Consider the following 26,519-nt stretch of genomic DNA (forward strand, 5'->3'; position numbering starts at 1 on the left):
TTAAGAGAAACATCGTTACTCTTGCCAGCGGTTTCTTGACTTTTAAGATGTGATTAAACTGGTGACGAGATATTGGTTACCCTAAGAGAGTCACAGTGTTTCGTGCCAGTTGCTCACTCAAATACACATTTTTTAGATGCTGTTTCCAGTGTGCCTGAAGCGATACGCCACTAGTTGTGTATCTTAAGAGAAACATCGTTACTTTTGCCAGGGGTTTCTAGAAGTTGCTGATTTGATTCTGCTGGTGACGAGGCATTGGCTACCTCAAGAGAGTCATAGAGATTCCTGCCAGTTCTTCACCCAAATACACATTTATTAGATACTCTATCCAGTCTGCCTGATAGCTACGCCACTAGTTGTGTATCTTAAGAGTCATTGTAACTTTTGCCAGGGGTTTCTTGAAGTTGCTGATGTGATTTTGCTGGTGACGAGGCATTGGCTACCGTATGAGTGTCATAGTGATTCCTGCTAGTTGCTCACCAAGATACACATTTTTTTGACACTTTGGCCAGTCTGCCTCAAGTGACACCCCACTAGCTGTGTATCTTATGAGAAGCTTCGTTACCTTTGCAAGCGGTTTCTTGAAGTTGGTGATGGGATTATGTTGGTGACGAGGCATTGGCTACCTTAAGAGAGTCATAGTGCTTCCTGCCAGTTGCTCACCCAAATACACATTTTGAGATACTGTGGCCAGTCTGCCTGAAGCGATACGCCACTAGTTGTGTATCTTAAGAGAAACATCGTTACTCTTGCCAGCGGTTTCTTGGCTTTGAAGCTGTGATTATACTGGTGACGAGATATTGGTTACCCTAAGAGAGTCACAGTGTTTCGTGCCAGTTGCTCACCCAAATACACATTTTTTAGATACTGTTTCCAGTGTGCCTGAAGCGATACGCCACTAGTTGTGTATCTTAAGAGAAACATCGTTATTTTTGCCAGGGGTTTCTAGAAGTTGCTGATTTGATTCTGCTGGTGACGAGGCATTGGCTACATCAAGAGAGTCATAGAGATTCCTGCCAGTTCTTCACCCAAATACACATTTTTTAGATACTCTTTCCAGTCTGCCTGATAGCTACGCCACTAGTTGTGTATCTTAAGAGTCATTGTAACTTTTGCCAGGGGTTTCTTGAAGTTGCTGATGTTATTATGCTGGTGACGAGGCATTGGCTACCCTATGAGTGTCATAGTGATTCCTGCTAGTTGCTCACCCAAATACACATTTTTTTGATACTTTGGCCAGTCTGCCTCAAGTGACACCCCACTAGCTGTGTATCTTATGAGAAGTTTCGTTACCTTTGCAAGCGGTTTCTTGAAGTTGGTGATGGGAATATGTTGGTGACGAGGCATTGGCTACCTTCAGAGAGTCATAGTGCTTCCTGCCAGTTGCTCACCCAAATACACATTTTGAGATACTGTGGCCAGTCTGCCTGAAGCGATACGCCACTAGTTGTGTATCTTAAGTGAAACATCGTTACTCTTGCCAGCGGTTTCTTGACTTTTAAGATGTGATTAAACTGGTGACGAGATATTGGTTACCCTAAGAGAGTCACAGTGTTTCGTGCCAGTTGCTCACTCAAATACACATTTTTTAGATGCTGTTTCCAGTGTGCCTGAAGCGATACGCCACTAGTTGTGTATCTTAAGAGAAACATCGTTACTTTTGCCAGGGGTTTCTAGAAGTTGCTGATTTGATTCTGCTGGTGACGAGGCATTGGCTACCTCAAGAGAGTCATAGAGATTCCTGCCAGTTCTTCACCCAAATACACATTTATTAGATACTCTATCCAGTCTGCCTGATAGCTACGCCACTAGTTGTGTATCTTAAGAGTCATTGTAACTTTTGCCAGGGGTTTCTTGAAGTTGCTGATGTGATTTTGCTGGTGACGAGGCATTGGCTACCGTATGAGTGTCATAGTGATTCCTGCTAGTTGCTCACCAAGATACACATTTTTTTGACACTTTGGCCAGTCTGCCTCAAGTGACACCCCACTAGCTGTGTATCTTATGAGAAGCTTCGTTACCTTTGCAAGCGGTTTCTTGAAGTTGGTGATGGGATTATGTTGGTGACGAGGCACTGGCTACCTTAAGAGAGTCATAGTGCTTCCTGCCAGTTGCTCACCCAAATACACATTTTGAGATACTGTGGCCAGTCTGCCTGAAGCGATACGCCACTAGTTGTGTATCTTAAGAGAAACATCGTTACTCTTGCCAGCGGTTTCTTGGCTTTGAAGCTGTGATTATACTGGTGACGAGATATTGGTTACCCTAAGAGAGTCACAGTGTTTCGTGCCAGTTGCTCACCCAAATACACATTTTTTAGATACTGTTTCCAGTGTGCCTGAAGCGATACGCCACTAGTTGTGTATCTTAAGAGAAACATCGTTATTTTTGCCAGGGGTTTCTAGAAGTTGCTGATTTGATTCTGCTGGTGACGAGGCATTGGCTACATCAAGAGAGTCATAGAGATTCCTGCCAGTTCTTCACCCAAATACACATTTTTTAGATACTCTTTCCAGTCTGCCTGATAGCTACGCCACTAGTTGTGTATCTTAAGAGTCATTGTAACTTTTGCCAGGGGTTTCTTGAAGTTGCTGATGTTATTATGCTGGTGACGAGGCATTGGCTACCCTATGAGTGTCATAGTGATTCCTGCTAGTTGCTCACCCAAATACACATTTTTTTGATACTTTGGCCAGTCTGCCTCAAGTGACACCCCACTAGCTGTGTATCTTATGAGAAGTTTCGTTACCTTTGCAAGCGGTTTCTTGAAGTTGGTGATGGGAATATGTTGGTGACGAGGCATTGGCTACCTTCAGAGAGTCATAGTGCTTCCTGCCAGTTGCTCACCCAAATACACATTTTGAGATACTGTGGCCAGTCTGCCTGAAGCGATACGCCACTAGTTGTGTATCTTAAGAGAAACATCGTTACTCTTGCCAGCGGTTTCTTGACTTTGAAGATGTGTTTAAACTGGTGACGAGATATTGGTTACCCTAAGAGAGTCACAGTGTTTCGTGCCAGTTGCTCACTCAAATACACATTTTTTAGATACTGTTTCCAGTGTGCCTGAAGCGAAACGCCACTAGTTGTGTATCTTAAGAGAAACATCGTTACTTTTGCCAGGGGTTTCTAGAAGTTGCTGATTTGATTCTGCTGGTGACGAGGCATTGGCTACCTCAAGAGAGTCGTAGAGATTCCTGCCAGTTCTTCACCCAAATACACATTTTTTAGATACTCTTTCCAGTCTGCCTGATAGCTACGCCACTAGTTGTGTATCTTAAGAGTCATTGTAACTTTTGCCAGGGGTTTCTTGAAGCTGTTGATGTGATTTTGCTGGTGACGAGGCATTGGCTACCCTATAAGTGTCATAGTGATTCCTGCTAGTTGCTCAGCCAAATACACATTTTTTTGATACTTTAACCAGTCTGCCTCATATGACACCCCACTAGCTGTGTATCTTATGAGAAGCTTAGTTACCTTTGCAAGCGGTTTCTTGAAGTTGGTGATGGGATTATGTTGGTGACGAGGCATTGGCTACCTTAAGAGAGTCATAGTGCTTCCTGCCAGTTGCTCACCCAAATACACATTTTGAGATACTGTGGCCAGTCTGCCTGAAGCGATACGCCACTAGTTGTGTATCTTAAGAGAAACATCGTTACTCTTGCCAGCGGTTTCTTGACTTTGAAGCTGTGATTATACTGGTGACGAGATATTGGCTACCCTAAGAGAGTCACAGTGTTTCCTGCCAGTTGCTCACCCAAATACACATTTTTTAGATACTGTGTCCAGTGTGCCTGAAGCGATACGCCACTAGTTGTGTATCTTAAGAGAAACATCGTTACTTTTGCCAGGGGTTTCTAGAAGTTGCTGATTTGATTCTGCTGGTGACGAGGCATTGGCTACCTCAAGAGAGTCATAGAGATTCCTGCCAGTTCTTCACCCAAATACACTTTTTTTAGATACTCTTTCCAGTCTGCCTGATAGCTACGCCACTAGTTGTGATTCTTAAGAGTCATTGTAACTTTTGCCAGGGGTTTCTTGAAGTTGCGGATGTGATTATGCTGGTGACGAGGCATTGGCTACCCTATGAGTGTCATAGTGATTCCTGCTAATTGCTCACCCAAATACACATTTTTTTTATACTTTGGCCAGTCTGCCTCAAGTGACACCCCACTAGCTGTGTATCGTATGAGAAGCTTCGTTACATTTGCAAGCGGTTTCTTGAAGTTGGTGATGGGATTATGTTGGTGACGAGGCATTGGCTACATTAAGAGAGTCATAGTGCTTCCTGCCAGTTGCTCACCCAAATACACATTTTGAGATACTGTGGCCAGTCTGCCTGAAGCGATACGCCACTAGTTGTGTATCCTTAGAGAAACATCGTTACTCTTGCCAGCGGTTTCTTGACTTTGAAGATGTGATTATACTGGTGACGAGATATTGGTTACCCTAGGAGAGTCACAGTGTTTCGTGCCAGTTGCTCACCCAAATACACATTTTTTAGATACTGTGTCCAGTGTGCCTGAAGCGATACGCCATTAGTTGTGTATCTTAAGAGAAACATCGTTACTTTTGCCAGGGGTTTCTAGAAGTTGCTGATTTGATTCTGCTGGTGACGAGGCATTGGCTACCTCAAGAGAGTCATAGAGATTCCTGCCAGTTCTTCACCCAAATACACATTTTTTAGATACTCTTTCCAGTCTGCCTGATAGCTACGCCACTAGTTGTGTATCTTAAGAGTCATTGTAACTTTTGCCAGGGGTTTCTTGAAGTTGCTGATGTTATTATGCTGGTGACGAGGCATTGGCTACCCTATGAGTGTCATAGTGATTCCTGCTAGTTGCTCACCCAAATACACATTTTTTTGATACTTTGGCCAGTCTGCCTCAAGTGACACCCCACTAGCTGTGTATCTTATGAGAAGTTTCGTTACCTTTGCAAGCGGTTTCTTGAAGTTGGTGATGGGAATATGTTGGTGACGAGGCATTGGCTACCTTCAGAGAGTCATAGTGCTTCCTGCCAGTTGCCCACCCAAATACACATTTTGAGATACTGTGGCCAGTCTGCCTGAAGCGATACGCCACTAGTTGTGTATCTTAAGTGAAACATCGTTACTCTTGCCAGCGGTTTCTTGACTTTTAAGATGTGATTAAACTGGTGACGAGATATTGGTTACCCTAAGAGAGTCACAGTGTTTCGTGCCAGTTGCTCACTCAAATACACATTTTTTAGATACTGTTTCCAGTGTGCCTGAAGCGATACGCCACTAGTTGTGTATCTTAAGAGAAACATCGTTACTTTTGCCAGGGGTTTCTAGAAGTTGCTGATTTGATTCTGCTGGTGACGAGGCATTGGCTACCTCAAGAGAGTCATAGAGATTCCTGCCAGTTCTTCACCCAAATACACATTTATTAGATACTCTATCCAGTCTGCCTCATAGCTACGCCACTAGTTGTGTATCTTAAGAGTCATTGTAACTTTTGCCAGGGGTTTCTTGAAGTTGCTGATGTGAATTTGCTGGTGACGAGGCATTGGCTACCCTATGAGTGTCATAGTGATTCCTGCTAGTTGCTCACCCAAATACACATTTTTTTGATACTTTGGCCAGTCTCCCTCAAGTGACACCCCACTAGCTGTGTATCTTATGAGAAGTTTCGTTACCTTTGCAAGCGGTTTCTTGAAGTTGGTGATGGGAATATGTTGGTGACGAGGCATTGGCTACCTTCAGAGAGTCATAGTGCTTCCTGCCAGTTGCTCACCCAAATACACATTTTGAGATACTGTGGCCAGTCTGCCTGAAGCGATACGCCACTAGTTGTGTATCTTAAGAGAAACATCGTTACTCTTGCCAGCGGTTTCTTGACTTTTAAGATGTGATTAAACTGGTGACGAGATATTGGTTACCCTAAGAGAGTCACAGTGTTTCGTGCCAGTTGCTCACTCAAATACACATTTTTTAGATACTGTTTCCAGTGTGCCTGAAGCGATACGCCACTAGTTGTGTATCTTAAGAGAAACATCGTTACTTTTGCCAGGGGTTTCTAGAAGTTGCTGATTTGATTCTGCTGGTGACGAGGCATTGGCTACCTCAAGAGAGTCATAGAGATTCCTGCCAGTTCTTCACCCAAATACACATTTATTAGATACTCTATCCAGTCTGCCTGATAGCTACGCCACTAGTTGTGTATCTTAAGAGTCATTGTAACTTTTGCCAGGGGTTTCTTGAAGTTGCTGATGTGATTTTGCTGGTGACGAGGCATTGGCTACCGTATGAGTGTCATAGTGATTCCTGCTAGTTGCTCACCAAGATACACATTTTTTTGACACTTTGGCCAGTCTGCCTCAAGTGACACCCCACTAGCTGTGTATCTTATGAGAAGCTTCGTTACCTTTGCAAGCGGTTTCTTGAAGTTGGTGATGGGATTATGTTGGTGACGAGGCATTGGCTACCTTAAGAGAGTCATAGTGCTTCCTGCCAGTTGCTCACCCAAATACACATTTTGAGATACTGTGGCCAGTCTGCCTGTAGCGATACGCCACTAGTTGTGTATCTTAAGAGAAACATCGTTACTCTTGCCAGCGGTTTCTTGACTTTGAAGATGTGTTTAAACTGGTGACGAGATATTGGTTACCCTAAGAGAGTCACAGTGTTTCATGCCAGTTGCTTACTCAAATACACATTTTTTAGATACTGTTTCCAGTGTGCCTGAAGCGATACGCCACTAGTTGTGTATCTTAAGAGAAACATCGTTACTTTTGCCAGGGGTTTCTAGAAGTTGCTGATTTGATTCTGCTGGTGACGAGGCATTGGCAACCTCAAGAGAGTCATAGAGATTCCTGCCAGTTCTTCACCCAAATACACATTTTTTAGATACTCTTTCCAGTCTGCTTGATAGCTACGCCACTAGTTGTGTATCTTAAGAGTCATTGTAACTTTTGCCAGGGGTTTCTTGAAGTTGCTGATGTGATTTTGCTGGTGACGAGGCATTGGCTACCCTATGAGTGTCATAGTGATTCCTGCTAGTTGGTCACCCAAATACACATTTTTTTGTTACTTTGGCCAGTCTGCCTCAAGTGACACCCCACTAGCTGTGTATCTTATGAGAAGCTTCGTTACCTTTGCAAGCGGTTTCTTGAAGTTGGTGATGGGATTATGTTGGTGACGAGGCATTGGCTACCTTAAGAGAGTCATAGTGCTTCCTGCCAGTTGCTCACCCAAATACACATTTTGAGATACTGTGGCCAGTCTGCCTGAAGCGATACGCCACTAGTTGTGTATCTTAAGAGAAACATCGTTACTCTTGCCAGCGGTTTCTTGACTTTAAAGATGTGATTAAACTGGTGACGAGATATTGGTTACCCTAAGAGAGTCACAGTGTTTCGTGCCAGTTGCTCACTCAAATACACATTTTTTAGATACTGTTTCCAGTGTGCCTGAAGCGAAACGCCACTAGTTGTGTATCTTAAGAGAAACATCGTTACTTTTGCCAGGGGTTTCTAGAAGTTGCTGATTTGATTCTGCTGGTGACGAGGCATTGGCTACCTCAAGAGAGTCGTAGAGATTCCTGCCAGTTCTTCACCCAAATACACATTTTTTAGATACTCTTTCCAGTCTGCCTGATAGCTACGCCACTAGTTGTGTATCTTAAGAGTCATTGTAACTTTTGCCAGGGGTTTCTTGAAGCTGTTGATGTGATTTTGCTGGTGACGAGGCATTGGCTACCCTATAAGTGTCATAGTGATTCCTGCTAGTTGCTCAGCCAAATACACATTTTTTTGATACTTTAACCAGTCTGCCTCAAGTGACACCCCACTAGCTGTGTATCTTATGAGAAGCTTCGTTACCTTTGCAAGCGGTTTCTTGAAGTTGGTGATGGGATTATGTTGGTGACGAGGCATTGGCTACCTTAAGAGAGTCATAGTGCTTCCTGCCAGTTGCTCACCCAAATACACATTTTGAGATACTGTGGCCAGTCTGCCTGAAGCGATACGCCACTAGTTGTGTATCTTAAGAGAAACATCGTTACTCTTGCCAGCGGTTTCTTGACTTTGAAGATGTGTTTAAACTGGTGACGAGATATTGGTTACCCTAAGAGAGTCACAGTGTTTCGTGCCAGTTGCTTACTCAAATACACATTTTTTAGATACTGTTTCCAGTGTGCCTGAAGCGATACGCCACTAGTTGTGTATCTTAAGAGAAACATCGTTACTTTTGCCAGGGGTTTCTAGAAGTTGCTGATTTGATTCTGCTGGTGACGAGGCATTGGCAACCTCAAGAGAGTCATAGAGATTCCTGCCAGTTCTTCACCCAAATACACATTTTTTAGATACTCTTTCCAGTCTGCTTGATAGCTACGCCACTAGTTGTGTATCTTAAGAGTCATTGTAACTTTTGCCAGGGGTTTCTTGAAGTTGCTGATGTGATTTTGCTGGTGACGAGGCATTGGCTACCCTATGAGTGTCATAGTGATTCCTGCTATTTGGTCACCCAAATACACATTTTTTTGTTACTTTGGCCAGTCTGCCTCAAGTGACACCCCACTAGCTGTGTATCTTATGAGAAGCTTCGTTACCTTTGCAAGCGGTTTCTTGAAGTTGGTGATGGGATTATGTTGGTGACGAGGCATTGGCTACCTTAAGAGAGTCATAGTGCTTCCTGCCAGTTGCTCACCCAAATACACATTTTGAGATACTGTGGCCAGTCTGCCTGAAGCGATACGCCACTAGTTGTGTATCTTAAGAGAAACATCGTTACTCTTGCCAGCGGTTTCTTGACTTTAAAGATGTGATTAAACTGGTGACGAGATATTGGTTACCCTAAGAGAGTCACAGTGTTTCGTGCCAGTTGCTCACTCAAATACACATTTTTTAGATACTGTTTCCAGTGTGCCTGAAGCGAAACGCCACTAGTTGTGTATCTTAAGAGAAACATCGTTACTTTTGCCAGGGGTTTCTAGAAGTTGCTGATTTGATTCTGCTGGTGACGAGGCATTGGCTACCTCAAGAGAGTCGTAGAGATTCCTGCCAGTTCTTCACCCAAATACACTTTTTTTAGATACTCTTTCCAGTCTGCCTGATAGCTACGCCACTAGTTGTGATTCTTAAGAGTCATTGTAACTTTTGCCAGGGGTTTCTTGAAGTTGCTGATGTGATTATGCTGGTGACGAGGCATTGGCTACCCTATGAGTGTCATAGTGATTCCTGCTAATTGCTCACCCAAATACACATTTTTTTTATACTTTGGCCAGTCTGCCTCAAGTGACACCCCACTAGCTGTGTATCTTATGAGAAGCTTCGTTACATTTGCAAGCGGTTTCTTGAAGTTGGTGATGGGATTATGTTGGTGACGAGGCATTGGCTACATTAAGAGAGTCATAGTGCTTCCTGCCAGTTGCTCACCCAAATACACATTTTGAGATACTGTGGCCAGTCTGCCTGAAGCGATACGCCACTAGTTGTGTATCCTTAGAGAAACATCGTTACTCTTGCCAGCGGTTTCTTGACTTTGAAGATGTGATTATACTGGTGACGAGATATTGGTTACCCTAGGAGAGTCACAGTGTTTCGTGCCAGTTGCTCACCCAAATACACATTTTTTAGATACTGTGTCCAGTGTGCCTGAAGCGATACGCCATTAGTTGTGTATCTTAAGAGAAACATCGTTACTTTTGCCAGGGGTTTCTAGAAGTTGCTGATTTGATTCTGCTGGTGACGAGGCATTGGCTACCTCAAGAGAGTCATAGAGATTCCTGCCAGTTCTTCACCCAAATACACATTTTTTAGATACTCTTTCCAGTCTGCCTGATAGCTACGCCACTAGTTGTGTATCTTAAGAGTCATTGTAACTTTTGCCAGGGGTTTCTTGAAGTTGCTGATGTTATTATGCTGGTGACGAGGCATTGGCTACCCTATGAGTGTCATAGTGATTCCTGCTAGTTGCTCACCCAAATACACATTTTTTTGATACTTTGGCCAGTCTGCCTCAAGTGACACCCCACTAGCTGTGTATCTTATGAGAAGTTTCGTTACCTTTGCAAGCGGTTTCTTGAAGTTGGTGATGGGAATATGTTGGTGACGAGGCATTGGCTACCTTCAGAGAGTCATAGTGCTTCCTGCCAGTTGCTCACCCAAATACACATTTTGAGATACTGTGGCCAGTCTGCCTGAAGCGATACGCCACTAGTTGTGTATCTTAAGTGAAACATCGTTACTCTTGCCAGCGGTTTCTTGACTTTTAAGATGTGATTAAACTGGTGACGAGATATTGGTTACCCTAAGAGAGTCACAGTGTTTCGTGCCAGTTGCTCACTCAAATACACATTTTTTAGATACTGTTTCCAGTGTGCCTGAAGCGATACGCCACTAGTTGTGTATCTTAAGAGAAACATCGTTACTTTTGCCAGGGGTTTCTAGAAGTTGCTGATTTGATTCTGCTGGTGACGAGGCATTGGCTACCTCAAGAGAGTCATAGAGATTCCTGCCAGTTCTTCACCCAAATACACATTTATTAGATACTCTATCCAGTCTGCCTGATAGCTACGCCACTAGTTGTGTATCTTAAGAGTCATTGTAACTTTTGCCAGGGGTTTCTTGAAGTTGCTGATGTGAATTTGCTGGTGACGAGGCATTGGCTACCCTATGAGTGTCATAGTGATTCCTGCTAGTTGCTCACCCAAATACACATTTTTTTGATACTTTGGCCAGTCTCCCTCAAGTGACACCCCACTAGCTGTGTATCTTATGAGAAGTTTCGTTACCTTTGCAAGCGGTTTCTTGAAGTTGGTGATGGGAATATGTTGGTGACGAGGCATTGGCTACCTTCAGAGAGTCATAGTGCTTCCTGCCAGTTGCTCACCCAAATACACATTTTGAGATACTGTGGCCAGTCTGCCTGAAGCGATACGCCACTAGTTGTGTATCTTAAGAGAAACATCGTTACTCTTGCCAGCGGTTTCTTGACTTTTAAGATGTGATTAAACTGGTGACGAGATATTGGTTACCCTAAGAGAGTCACAGTGTTTCGTGCCAGTTGCTCACTCAAATACACATTTTTTAGATACTGTTTCCAGTGTGCCTGAAGCGATACGCCACTAGTTGTGTATCTTAAGAGAAACATCGTTACTTTTGCCAGGGGTTTCTAGAAGTTGCTGATTTGATTCTGCTGGTGACGAGGCATTGGCTACCTCAAGAGAGTCATAGAGATTCCTGCCAGTTCTTCACCCAAATACACATTTATTAGATACTCTATCCAGTCTGCCTGATAGCTACGCCACTAGTTGTGTATCTTAAGAGTCATTGTAACTTTTGCCAGGGGTTTCTTGAAGTTGCTGATGTGATTTTGCTGGTGACGAGGCATTGGCTACCGTATGAGTGTCATAGTGATTCCTGCTAGTTGCTCACCAAGATACACATTTTTTTGACACTTTGGCCAGTCTGCCTCAAGTGACACCCCACTAGCTGTGTATCTTATGAGAAGCTTCGTTACCTTTGCAAGCGGTTTCTTGAAGTTGGTGATGGGATTATGTTGGTGACGAGGCATTGGCTACCTTAAGAGAGTCATAGTGCTTCCTGCCAGTTGCTCACCCAAATACACATTTTGAGATACTGTGGCCAGTCTGCCTGAAGCGATACGCCACTAGTTGTGTATCTTAAGAGAAACATCGTTACTCTTGCCAGCGGTTTCTTGACTTTGAAGATGTGTTTAAACTGGTGACGAGATATTGGTTACCCTAAGAGAGTCACAGTGTTTCATGCCAGTTGCTTACTCAAATACACATTTTTTAGATACTGTTTCCAGTGTGCCTGAAGCGATACGCCACTAGTTGTGTATCTTAAGAGAAACATCGTTACTTTTGCCAGGGGTTTCTAGAAGTTGCTGATTTGATTCTGCTGGTGACGAGGCATTGGCAACCTCAAGAGAGTCATAGAGATTCCTGCCAGTTCTTCACCCAAATACACATTTTTTAGATACTCTTTCCAGTCTGCTTGATAGCTACGCCACTAGTTGTGTATCTTAAGAGTCATTGTAACTTTTGCCAGGGGTTTCTTGAAGTTGCTGATGTGATTTTGCTGGTGACGAGGCATTGGCTACCCTATGAGTGTCATAGTGATTCCTGCTAGTTGGTCACCCAAATACACATTTTTTTGTTACTTTGGCCAGTCTGCCTCAAGTGACACCCCACTAGCTGTGTATCTTATGAGAAGCTTCGTTACCTTTGCAAGCGGTTTCTTGAAGTTGGTGATGGGATTATGTTGGTGACGAGGCATTGGCTACCTTAAGAGAGTCATAGTGCTTCCTGCCAGTTGCTCACCCAAATACACATTTTGAGATACTGTGGCCAGTCTGCCTGAAGCGATACGCCACTAGTTGTGTATCTTAAGAGAAACATCGTTACTCTTGCCAGCGGTTTCTTGACTTTAAAGATGTGATTAAACTGGTGACGAGATATTGGTTACCCTAAGAGAGTCACAGTGTTTCGTGCCAGTTGCTCACTCAAATACACATTTTTTAGATACTGTTTCCAGTGTGCCTGAAGCGAAACGCCACTAGTTGTGTATCTTAAGAGAAACATCGTTACTTTTGCCAGGGGTTTCTAGAAGTTGCTGATTTGATTCTGCTGGTGACGAGGCATTGGCTACCTCAAGAGAGTCGTAGAGATTCCTGCCAGTTCTTCACCCAAATACACATTTTTTAGATACTCTTTCCAGTCTGCCTGATAGCTACGCCACTAGTTGTGTATCTTAAGAGTCATTGTAACTTTTGCCAGGGGTTTCTTGAAGCTGTTGATGTGATTTTGCTGGTGACGAGGCATTGGCTACCCTATAAGTGTCATAGTGATTCCTGCTAGTTGCTCAGCCAAATACACATTTTTTTGATACTTTAACCAGTCTGCCTCAAGTGACACCCCACTAGCTGTGTATCTTATGAGAAGCTTCGTTACCTTTGCAAGCGGTTTCTTGAAGTTGGTGATGGGATTATGTTGGTGACGAGGCATTGGCTACCTTAAGAGAGTCATAGTGCTTCCTGCCAGTTGCTCACCCAAATACACATTTTGAGATACTGTGGCCAGTCTGCCTGAAGCGATACGCCACTAGTTGTGTATCTTAAGAGAAACATCGTTACTCTTGCCAGCGGTTTCTTGACTTTGAAGCTGTGATTATACTGGTGACGAGATATTGGCTACCCTAAGAGAGTCACAGTGTTTCCTGCCAGTTGCTCACCCAAATACACATTTTTTAGATACTGTGTCCAGTGTGCCTGAAGCGATACGCCACTAGTTGTGTATCTTAAGAGAAACATCGTTACTTTTGCCAGGGGTTTCTAGAAGTTGCTGATTTGATTCTGCTGGTGACGAGGCATTGGCTACCTCAAGAGAGTCATAGAGATTCCTGCCAGTTCTTCACCCAAATACACTTTTTTTAGATACTCTTTCCAGTCTGCCTGATAGCTACGCCACTAGTTGTGATTCTTAAGAGTCATTGTAACTTTTGCCAGGGGTTTCTTGAAGTTGCTGATGTGATTATGCTGGTGACGAGGCATTGGCTACCCTATGAGTGTCATAGTGATTCCTGCTAATTGCTCACCCAAATACACATTTTTTTTATACTTTGGCCAGTCTGCCTCAAGTGACACCCCACTAGCTGTGTATCTTATGAGAAGCTTCGTTACATTTGCAAGCGGTTTCTTGAAGTTGGTGATGGGATTATGTTGGTGACGAGGCATTGGCTACATTAAGAGAGTCATAGTGCTTCCTGCCAGTTGCTCACCCAAATACACATTTTGAGATACTGTGGCCAGTCTGCCTGAAGCGATACGCCACTAGTTGTGTATCCTTAGAGAAACATCGTTACTCTTGCCAGCGGTTTCTTGACTTTGAAGATGTGATTATACTGGTGACGAGATATTGGTTACCCTAGGAGAGTCACAGTGTTTCGTGCCAGTTGCTCACCCAAATACACATTTTTTAGATACTGTGTCCAGTGTGCCTGAAGCGATACGCCATTAGTTGTGTATCTTAAGAGAAACATCGTTACTTTTGCCAGGGGTTTCTAGAAGTTGCTGATTTGATTCTGCTGGTGACGAGGCATTGGCTACCTCAAGAGAGTCATAGAGATTCCTGCCAGTTCTTCACCCAAATACACATTTTTTAGATACTCTTTCCAGTCTGCCTGATAGCTACGCCACTAGTTGTGTATCTTAAGAGTCATTGTAACTTTTGCCAGGGGTTTCTTGAAGTTGCTGATGTGATTTTGCTGGTGACGAGGCATTGGCTACCCTATAAGTGTCATAGTGATTCTTGCTAGTTGCTCACCCAAATACACATTTTTTTGATACTTTGGCCAGTCTGCCTCAAGTGACACCCCACTAGTTGTGTATCTTATGAGAAGCTTCGTTACCTTTGCAAGCGGTTTCTTGAAGTTGGTGATGGGATTATGTTGGTGACGAGGCATTGGCTACCTTAAGAGAGTCATAGTGCTTCCTGCCAGTTGCTCACCCAAATACACATTTTGAGATACTGTGGCCAGTCTGCCTGAAGCGATACGCCACTAGGTGTGTATCTTAAGTGAAACATCGTTACTCTTGCCAGCGGTTTCTTGACTTTGAAGCTGTGATTATACTGGTGACGAGATATTGGCTACCCTAAGAGAGTCACAGTGTTTCGTGCCAGTTGCTCACCCAAATACACATTTTTTAGATACTGTGTCCAGTGTGCCTGAAGCGATACGCCACTAGTTGTGTATCTTAAGAGAAACATCGTTACTTTTGCCAGGGGTTTCTAGAAGTTGCTGATTTGATTCTGCTGGTGACGAGGCATTGGCTACCTCAAGAGAGTCATAGAGATTCCTGCCAGTTCTTCACCCAAATACACATTTTTTAGATACTCTTTCCAGTCTGCCTGATAGCTACGCCACTAGTTGTGTATCTTAAGAGTCATCGTAACTTTTGCCAGGGGTTTCTTGAAGTTGCTGATGTGATTTTGCTGGTGACGAGGCATTGGCTACCCTATGAGTGTCATAGTGATTCCTGCTAGTTGCTCACCCAAATACACATTTTTTTGATACTTTGGCCAGTCTGTCTCAAGTGACACCCCACTAGCTGTGTATCTTATGAGAAGCTTCGTTACCTTTGCAAGCGGTTTCTTGAAGTTGGTGATGGGATTATGTTGGTGACGAGGCATTGGCTACCTTAAGAGAGTCATAGTGCTTCCTGCCAGTTGCTCACCCAAATACACATTTTGAGATACTGTGGCCAGTCTGCCTGAAGCGATACGCCACTAGTTGTGTATCCTTAGAGAAACATCGTTACTCTTGCCAGCGGTTTCTTGACTTTGAAGATGATATTATACTGGTGACGAGATATTGGTTACCCTAGGAGAGTCACAGTGTTTCGTGCCAGTTGCTCACCCAAATACACATTTTTTAGATACTGTGTCCAGTGTGCCTGAAGCGATACGCCATTAGTTGTGTATCTTAAGAGAAACATCGTTACTTTTGCCAGGGGTTTCTTGACTTTGAAGCTGTGATTATACTGGTGACGAGATATTGGCTACCCTAAGAGAGTCACAGTGTTTCGTGCCAGTTGCTCACCCAAATACACATTTTTTAGATACTGTGTCCAGTGTGCCTGAAGCGATGCGCCACTAGTTGTGTATCTTAAGAGAAACATCGTTACTTTTGCCAGGGGTTTCTAGAAGTTGCTGATTTGATTCTGCTGGTGACGAGGCATTGGCTACCTCAAGAGAGTCATAGAGATTCCTGCCAGTTCTTCACCCAAATACACATTTTTTAGATACTCTTTCCAGTCTGCCTGATAGCTACGCCACTAGTTGTGTATCTTAAGAGTCATCGTAACTTTTGCCAGGGGTTTCTTGAAGTTGCTGATGTGATTTTGCTGGTGACGAGGCATTGGCTACCCTATGAGTGTCATAGTGATTCCTGCTAGTTGCTCACCCAAATACACATTTTTTTGATACTTTGGCCAGTCTGCCTCAAGTGACACCCCACTAGCTGTGTATCTTATGAGAAGTTTCGTTACCTTTGCAAGCGGTTTCTTGAAGTTGGTGATGGGATTATGTTGGTGACGAGGCATTGGCTACATTAAGGGAGTCATAGTGCTTCCTGCCAGTTGCTCACCCAAATACACATTTTGAGATACTGTGGCCAGTCTGCCTGAAGCGATACGTCACTAGTTGTGTATCTTAAGAGAAACATCGTTACTCTTGCCAGCGGTTTCTTGACTTTGAAGATGTGATTATACTGGTGACGAGATATTGGTTACCCTAAGAGAGTCACAGTGTTTCGTGCCAGTTGCTCACCCAAATACACATTTTTTAGATACTGTTTCCAGTGTGCCTGAAGCGATACGCCATTAGTTGTGTATCTTAAGAGAAACATCGTTACTTTTGCCAGGGGTTTCTAGAAGTTGCTGATTTGATTCTGCTGGTGACGAGGCATTGGCTACCTCAAGAGAGTCATAGAGATTCCTGCCAGTTCTTCACCCAAATACACATTTTTTAGATACTCTTTCCAGTCTGCCTGATAGCTACGCCACTAGTTGTGTATCTTAAGAGTCATTGTAACTTTTGCCAGGGGTTTCTTGAAGTTGCTGATGTGATTTTGCTGGTGTCGAGGCATTGGCCACCCTATGAGTGTCATAGTGATTCCTGCTAGTTGCTCACCAAAATACACATTTTTTTGACACTTTGGCCAGTCTGCCTCAAGTGACACCCCACTAGCTGTGTATCTTATGAGAAGCTTCGTTACCTTTGCAAGCGGTTTCTTGAAGTTGGTGATGGGTTTATGTTGGTGACGAGGCATTGGCTACCTTAAGAGAGTCATAGTGCTTCCTGCCAGTTGCTCACCCAAATACACATTTTGAGATACTGTGGCCAGTCTGCCTGAAGCGATACGCCACTAGTTGTGTATCTTAAGAGAAACATCGTTACTTTTGCCAGGGGTTTCTTGACTTTGAAGCTGTGATTATACTGGTGACGAGATATTGGCTACCCTAAGAGAGTCACAGTGTTTCGTGCCAGTTGCTCACCCAAATACACATTTTTTAGATACTGTTCCAGTGTGCCTGAAGCGATACGCCATTAGTTGTGTATCTTAAGAGAAACATCGTTACTCTTGCCAGCGGTTTCTTGACTTTGAAGATGTGATTATACTGGTGACGAGATATTGGTTACCCTAGGAGAGTCACAGTGTTTCGTGCCAGTTGCTCACCCAAATACACATTTTTTAGATACTGTGTCCAGTGTGCCTGAAGCGATACGCCATTAGTTGTGTATCTTAAGAGAAACATCGTTACTTTTGCCAGGGGTTTCTTGACTTTGAAGCTGTGATTATACTGGTGACGAGATATTGGCTACCCTAAGAGAGTCACAGTGTTTCGTGCCAGTTGCTCACCCAAATACACATTTTTTAGATACTGTGTCCAGTGTGCCTGAAGCGATGCGCCACTAGTTGTGTATCTTAAGAGAAACATCGTTACTTTTGCCAGGGGTTTCTAGAAGTTGCTGATTTGATTCTGCTGGTGACGAGGCATTGGCTACCTCAAGAGAGTCATAGAGATTCCTGCCAGTTCTTCACCCAAATACACATTTTTTAGATACTCTTTCCAGTCTGCCTGATAGCTACGCCACTAGTTGTGTATCTTATGAGTCATCGTAACTTTTGCCAGGGGTTTCTTGAAGTTGCTGATGTGATTTTGCTGGTGACGAGGCATTGGCTACCCTATGAGTGTCATAGTGATTCCTGCTAGTTGCTCACCCAAATACACATTTTTTTGATACTTTGGCCAGTCTGCCTCAAGTGACACCCCACTAGCTGTGTATCTTATGAGAAGTTTCGTTACCTTTGCAAGCGGTTTCTTGAAGTTGGTGATGGGATTATGTTGGTGACGAGGCATTGGCTACATTAAGGGAGTCATAGTGCTTCCTGCCAGTTGCTCACCCAAATACACATTTTGAGATACTGTGGCCAGTCTGCCTGAAGCGATACGTCACTAGTTGTGTATCTTAAGAGAAACATCGTTACTCTTGCCAGCGGTTTCTTGACTTTGAAGATGTGATTATACTGGTGACGAGATATTGGTTACCCTAAGAGAGTCACAGTGTTTCGTGCCAGTTGCTCACCCAAATACACATTTTTTAGATACTGTTTCCAGTGTGCCTGAAGCGATACGCCATTAGTTGTGTATCTTAAGAGAAACATCGTTACTTTTGCCAGGGGTTTCTAGAAGTTGCTGATTTGATTCTGCTGGTGACGAGGCATTGGCTACCTCAAGAGAGTCATAGAGATTCCTGCCAGTTCTTCACCCAAATACACATTTTTTAGATACTCTTTCCAGTCTGCCTGATAGCTACGCCACTAGTTGTGTATCTTAAGAGTCATCGTAACTTTTGCCAGGGGTTTCTTGAAGTTGCTGATGTGATTTTGCTGGTGACGAGGCATTGGCTACCCTATGAGTGTCATAGTGATTCCTGCTAGTTGCTCACCCAAATACACATTTTTTTGATACTTTGGCCAGTCTGCCTCAAGTGACACCCCACTAGCTGTGTATCTTATGAGAAGTTTCGTTACCTTTGCAAGCGGTTTCTTGAAGTTGGTGATGGGATTATGTTGGTGACGAGGCATTGGCTACATTAAGGGAGTCATAGTGCTTCCTGCCAGTTGCTCACCCAAATACACATTTTGAGATACTGTGGCCAGTCTGCCTGAAGCGATACGTCACTAGTTGTGTATCTTAAGAGAAACATCGTTACTCTTGCCAGCGGTTTCTTGACTTTGAAGATGTGATTATACTGGTGACGAGATATTGGTTACCCTAAGAGAGTCACAGTGTTTCGTGCCAGTTGCTCACCCAAATACACATTTTTTAGATACTGTTTCCAGTGTGCCTGAAGCGATACACCATTAGTTGTGTATCTTAAGAGAAACATCGTTACTTTTGCCAGGGGTTTCTAGAAGTTGCTGATTTGATTCTGCTGGTGACGAGGCATTGGCTACCTCAAGAGAGTCATAGAGATTCCTGCCAGTTCTTCACCCAAATACACATTTTTTAGATACTCTTTCCAGTCTGCCTGATAGCTACGCCACTAGTTGTGTATCTTAAGAGTCATTGTAACTTTTGCCAGGGGTTTCTTGAAGTTGCTGATGTGATTTTGCTGGTGTCGAGGCATTGGCCACCCTATGAGTGTCATAGTGATTCCTGCTAGTTGCTCACCAAAATACACATTTTTTTGACACTTTGGCCAGTCTGCCTCAAGTGACACCCCACTAGCTGTGTATCTTATGAGAAGCTTCGTTACCTTTGCAAGCGGTTTCTTGAAGTTGGTGATGGGTTTATGTTGCTGACGAGGCATTGGCTACCTTAAGAGAGTCATAGTGCTTCCTGCCAGTTGCTCACCCAAATACACATTTTGAGATACTGTGGCCAGTCTGCCTGAAGCGATACGCCACTAGGTGTGTATCTTAAGAGAAACATCGTTACTCTTGCCAGCGGTTTCTTGACTTTGAAGCTGTGATTATACTGGTGACGAGATATTGGCTACCCTAAGAGAGTCACAGTGTTTCGTGCCAGTTGCTCACCCAAATACACATTTTTTAGATACTGTGTCCAGTGTGCCTGAAGCGATACGCCACTAGTTGTGTATCTTAAGAGAAACATCGTTACTTTTGCCAGGGGTTTCTAGAAGTTGCTGATTTGATTCTGCTGGTGACGAGGCATTGGCTACCTCAAGAGAGTCATAGAGATTCCTGCCAGTTCTTCACCCAAATACACATTTTTTAGATACTCTTTCCAGTCTGCCTGATAGCTACGCCACTAGTTGTGTATCTTAAGAGTCATTGTAACTTTTGCCAGGGGTTTCTTGAAGTTGCTGATGTGATTTTGCTGGTGACGAGGCATTGGCTACCCTATGAGTGTCATAGTGATTCCTGCTAGTTGCTCACCCAAATACACATTTCTTTGATACTTTGGCCAGTCTGCCTCAAGTGACACCCCACTAGCTGTGTATCTTATGAGAAGTTTCGTTACCTTTGCAAGCGGTTTCTTGAAGTTGGTGATGGGATTATGTTGGTGACGAGGCATTGGCTACTTTAAGAGAGTCATAGTGCTTCCTGCCAGTTGCTCACCCAAATACACATTTTGAGATACTGTGGCCAGTCTGCCTGAAGCGATACGCCACTAGTTGTGTATCTTAAGAGAAACATCGTTACTCTTGCCAGCGGTTTCTTGACTTTGAAGATGTGATTATACTGGTGACGAGATATTGGCTTCCCTAAGAGAGTCACAGTGTTTCGTGCCAGTTGCTCATCCAAATACATATTTTTTAGATACTCTTTCCAGTCTGCCTGATAGCTACGCCACTAGTTGTGTATCTTAAGAGTCATTGTAACTTTTGCCAGGGGTTTCTTGAAGTTGCTGATGTGATTATGCTGGTGACGAGGCATTGGCTACCCTATGAGTGTCATAGTGATTCCTGCTAATTGCTCACCCAAATACACATTTTTTTTATACTTTGGCCAGTCTGCCTCAAGTGACACCCCACTAGCTGTGTATCTTATGAGAAGCTTCGTTACATTTGCAAGCGGTTTCTTGAAGTTGGTGATGGGATTATGTTGGTGACGAGGGATTGGCTACCTTAAGAGAGTCATAGTGCTTCCTGCCATGTGCTCACCCAAATACACATTTTGAGATACTGTGGCCAATCTGCCTGAAGCGATACGCCACTAGTTGTGTATCTTAAGAGAAACATCGTTACTCTTGCCAGCGGTTTCTTGACTTTGAAGATGTGATTATACTGGTGACGAGATATTGGTTACCCTAAGAGAGTCACAGTGTTTCGTGCCAGTTGCTCACCCAAATACACATTTTTTAGATACTGTTTCCAGTGTGCCTGAAGCGATACACCATTAGTTGTGTATCTTAAGAGAAACATCGTTACTTTTGCCAGGGGTTTCTAGAAGTTGCTGATTTGATTCTGCTGGTGACGAGGCATTGGCTACCTCAAGAGAGTCATAGAGATTCCTGCCAGTTCTTCACCCAAATACACATTTTTTAGATACTCTTTCCAGTCTGCCTGATAGCTACGCCACTAGTTGTGTATCTTAAGAGTCATTGTAACTTTTGCCAGGGGTTTCTTGAAGTTGCTGATGTGATTTTGCTGGTGTCGAGGCATTGGCCACCCTATGAGTGTCATAGTGATTCCTGCTAGTTGCTCACCAAAATACACATTTTTTTGACACTTTGGCCAGTCTGCCTCAAGTGACACCCCACTAGCTGTGTATCTTATGAGAAGCTTCGTTACCTTTGCAAGCGGTTTCTTGAAGTTGGTGATGGGATTATGTTGGTGACGAGGCATTGGCTACCTTAAGAGAGTCATAGTGCTTCCTGCCAGTTGCTCACCCAAATACACATTTTGAGATACTGTGGCCAGTCTGCCTGAAGCGATACGCCACTAGGTGTGTATCTTAAGAGAAACATCGTTACTCTTGCCAGCGGTTTCTTGACTTTGAAGCTGTGATTATACTGGTGACGAGATATTGGCTACCCTAAGAGAGTCACAGTGTTTCGTGCCAGTTGCTCACCCAAATACCCATTTTTTAGATACTGTGTCCAGTGTGCCTGAAGCGATACGCCACTAGTTGTGTATCTTAAGAGAAACATCGTTACTTTTGCCAGGGGTTTCTAGAAGTTGCTGATTTGATTCTGCTGGTGACGAGGCATTGGCTACCTCAAGAGAGTCATAGAGATTCCTGCCAGTTCTTCACCCAAATACACATTTTTTAGATACTCTTTCCAGTCTGCCTGATAGCTACGCCACTAGTTGTGTATCTTAAGAGTCATTGTAACTTTTGCCAGGGGTTTCTTGAAGTTGCTGATGTGATTTTGCTGGTGACGAGGCATTGGCTACCCTATGAGTGTCATAGTGATTCCTGCTAGTTGCTCACCCAAATACACATTTCTTTGATACTTTGGCCAGTCTGCCTCAAGTGACACCCCACTAGCTGTGTATCTTATGAGAAGTTTCGTTACCTTTGCAAGCGGTTTCTTGAAGTTGGTGATGGGATTATGTTGGTGACGAGGCATTGGCTACTTTAAGAGAGTCATAGTGCTTCCTGCCAGTTGCTCACCCAAATACACATTTTGAGATACTGTGGCCAGGCTGCCTGAAGCGATACGCCACTAGTTGTGTATCTTAAGAGAAACATCGTTACTCTTGCCAGCGGTTTCTTGACTTTGAAGATGTGATTATACTGGTGACGAGATATTGGCTTCCCTAAGAGAGTCACAGTGTTTCGTGCCAGTTGCTCATCCAAATACATATTTTTTAGATACTCTTTCCAGTCTGCCTGATAGCTACGCCACTAGTTGTGTATCTTAAGAGTCATTGTAACTTTTGCCAGGGGTTTCTTGAAGTTGCTGATGTGATTATGCTGGTGACGAGGCATTGGCTACCCTATGAGTGTCATAGTGATTCCTGCTAATTGCTCACCCAAATACACATTTTTTTTATACTTTGGCCAGTCTGCCTCAAGTGACACCCCACTAGCTGTGTATCTTATGAGAAGCTTCGTTACATTTGCAAGCGGTTTCTTGAAGTTGGTGATGGGATTATGTTGGTGACGAGGCATTGGCTACCTTAAGAGAGTCATAGTGCTTCCTGCCAGTTGCTCACCCAAATACACATTTTGAGATACTGTGGCCAATCTGCCTGAAGCGATACGCCACTAGTTGTGTATCTTAAGAGAAACATCGTTACTCTTGCCAGCGGTTTCTTGACTTTGAAGATGTGATTATACTGGTGACGAGATATTGGTTACCCTAAGAGAGTCACAGTGATTCGTGCCAGTTGCTCACCCAAATACACATTTTTTAGATACTGTTTCCAGTGTGCCTGAAGCGATACGCCACTAGTTGTGTATCTTAAGAGAAACATCGTTACTTTTGCCAGGGGTTTCTAGAAGTTGCTGATTTGATTCTGCTGGTGACGAGGCATTGGCTACCTCAAGAGAGTCATAGTGATTCCTGCCAGTTCTTCACCCAAATACACATTTTTTAGATACTCTTTCCAGTCTGCCTGATAGCTACGCCACTAGTTGTGTATCTTAAGAGTCATCGTAACTTTTGCCAGGGGTTTCTTGAAGTTGCTGATGTGATTTTGCTGGTGACGAGGCATTGGCTACCCTATGAGTGTCATAGTGATTCCTGCTAGTTGCTCACCCAAATACACATTTTTTTGATACTTTGGCCAGTCTGCCTCAAGTGACACCCCACTAGCTGTGTATCTTATGAGAAGTTTCGTTACCTTTGCAAGCGGTTTCTTGAAGTTGGTGATGGGATTATGTTGGTGACGAGGCATTGGCTACATTAAGGGAGTCATAGTGCTTCCTGCCAGTTGCTCACCCAAATACACATTTTGAGATACTGTGGCCAGTCTGCCTGAAGCGATACGTCACTAGTTGTGTATCTTAAGAGAAACATCGTTACTCTTGCCAGCGGTTTCTTGACTTTGAAGATGTGATTATACTGGTGACGAGATATTGGTTACCCTAAGAGAGTCACAGTGTTTCGTGCCAGTTGCTCACCCAAATACACATTTTTTAGATACTGTTTCCAGTGTGCCTGAAGCGATACACCATTAGTTGTGTATCTTAAGAGAAACATCGTTACTTTTGCCAGGGGTTTCTAGAAGTTGCTGATTTGATTCTGCTGGTGACGAGGCATTGGCTACCTCAAGAGAGTCATAGAGATTCCTGCCAGTTCTTCACCCAAATACACATTTTTTAGATACTCTTTCCAGTCTGCCTGATAGCTACGCCACTAGTTGTGTATCTTAAGAGTCATTGTAACTTTTGCCAGGGGTTTCTTGAAGTTGCTGATGTGATTTTGCTGGTGTCAAGGCATTGGCCACCCTATGAGTGTCATAGTGATTCCTGCTAGTTGCTCACCAAAATACACATTTTTTTGACACTTTGGCCAGTCTGCCTCAAGTGACACCCCACTAGCTGTGTATCTTATGAGAAGCTTCGTTACCTTTGCAAGCGGTTTCTTGAAGTTGGTGATGGGATTATGTTGGTGACGAGGCATTGGCTACCTTAAGAGAGTCATAGTGCTTCCTGCCAGTTGCTCACCCAAATACACATTTTGAGATACTGTGGCCAGTCTGCCTGAAGCGATACGCCACTAGGTGTGTATCTTAAGAGAAACATCGTTACTCTTGCCAGCGGTTTCTTGACTTTGAAGCTGTGATTATACTGGTGACGAGATATTGGCTACCCTAAGAGAGTCACAGTGTTTCGTGCCAGTTGCTCACCCAAATACACATTTTTTAGATACTGTGTCCAGTGTGCCTGAAGCGATACGCCACTAGTTGTGTATCTTAAGAGAAACATCGTTACTTTTGCCAGGGGTTTCTAGAAGTTGCTGATTTGATTCTGCTGGTGACGAGGCATTGGCTACCTCAAGAGAGTCATAGAGATTCCTGCCAGTTCTTCACCCAAATACACATTTTTTAGATACTCTTTCCAGTCTGCCTGATAGCTACGCCACTAGTTGTGTATCTTAAGAGTCATTGTAACTTTTGCCAGGGGTTTCTTGAAGTTGCTGATGTGATTTTGCTGGTGACGAGGCATTGGCTACCCTATGAGTGTCATAGTGATTCCTGCTAGTTGCTCACCCAAATACACATTTCTTTGATACTTTGGCCAGTCTGCCTCAAGTGACACCCCACTAGCTGTGTATCTTATGAGAAGTTTCGTTACCTTTGCAAGCGGTTTCTTGAAGTTGGTGATGGGATTATGTTGGTGACGAGGCATTGGCTACTTTAAGAGAGTCATAGTGCTTCCTGCCAGTTGCTCACCCAAATACACATATTGAGATACTGTGGCCAGGCTGCCTGAAGCGATACGCCACTAGTTGTGTATCTTAAGAGAAACATCGTTACTCTTGCCAGCGGTTTCTTGACTTTGAAGATGTGATTATACTGGTGACGAGATATTGGCTTCCCTAAGAGAGTCACAGTGTTTCGTGCCAGTTGCTCATCCAAATACATATTTTTTAGATACTCTTTCCAGTCTGCCTGATAGCTACGCCACTAGTTGTGTATCTTAAGAGTCATTGTAACTTTTGCCAGGGGTTTCTTGAAGTTGCTGATGTGATTATGCTGGTGACGAGGCATTGGCTACCCTATGAGTGTCATAGTGATTCCTGCTAATTGCTCACCCAAATACACATTTTTTTTATACTTTGGCCAGTCTGCCTCAAGTGACACCCCACTAGCTGTGTATCTTATGAGAAGCTTCGTTACATTTGCAAGCGGTTTCTTGAAGTTGGTGATGGGATTATGTTGGTGACGAGGGATTGGCTACCTTAAGAGAGTCATAGTGCTTCCTGCCAGTTGCTCACCCAAATACACATTTTGAGATACTGTGGCCAATCTGCCTGAAGCGATACGCCACTAGTTGTGTATCTTAAGAGAAACATCGTTACTCTTGCCAGCGGTTTCTTGACTTTGAAGATGTGATTATACTGGTGACGAGATATTGGTTACCCTAAGAGAGTCACAGTGATTCGTGCCAGTTGCTCACCCAAATACACATTTTTTAGATACTGTTTCCAGTGTGCCTGAAGCGATACGCCACTGGTTGTGTATCTTAAGAGAAACATCGTTACTTTTGCCAGGGGTTTCTAGAAGTTGCTGATTTGATTCTGCTGGTGACGAGGCATTGGCTACCTCAAGAGAGTCATAGTGATTCCTGCCAGTTCTTCACCCAAATACACATTTTTTAGATACTCTTTCCAGTCTGCGTGATAGCTACGCCACTAGTTGTGTATCTTAAGAGTCATCGTAACTTTTGCCAGGGGTTTCTTGAAGTTGCTGATGTGATTTTGCTGGTGACGAGGCATTGGCTACCCTATGAGTGTCATAGTGATTCCTGCTAGTTGCTCACCCAAATACACATTTTTTTGATACTTTGGCCAGTCTGCCTCAAGTGACACCCCACTAGCTGTGTATCTTATGAGAAGTTTCGTTACCTTTGCAAGCGGTTTCTTGAAGTTGGTGATGGGATTATGTTGGTGACGAGGCATTGGCTACATTAAGGGAGTCATAGTGCTTCCTGCCAGTTGCTCACCCAAATACACATTTTGAGATACTGTGGCCAGTCTGCCTGAAGCGATACGTCACTAGTTGTGTATCTTAAGAGAAACATCGTTACTCTTGCCAGCGGTTTCTTGACTTTGAAGATGTCATTATACTGGTGACGAGATATTGGTTACCCTAAGAGAGTCACAGTGTTTCGTGCCAGTTGCTCACCCAAATACACATTTTTTAGATACTGTTTCCAGTGTGCCTGAAGCGATACACCATTAGTTGTGTATCTTAAGAGAAACATCGTTACTTTTGCCAGGGGTTTCTAGAAGTTGCTGATTTGATTCTGCTGGTGACGAGGCATTGGCTACCTCAAGAGAGTCATAGAGATTCCTGCCAGTTCTTCACCCAAATACACAT

The sequence above is a fragment of the Schistocerca nitens genome, chromosome 3 (assembly GCF_023898315.1).
Source record: "Schistocerca nitens isolate TAMUIC-IGC-003100 chromosome 3, iqSchNite1.1, whole genome shotgun sequence".
NCBI lineage: Eukaryota > Metazoa > Arthropoda > Insecta > Orthoptera > Acrididae > Schistocerca > Schistocerca nitens.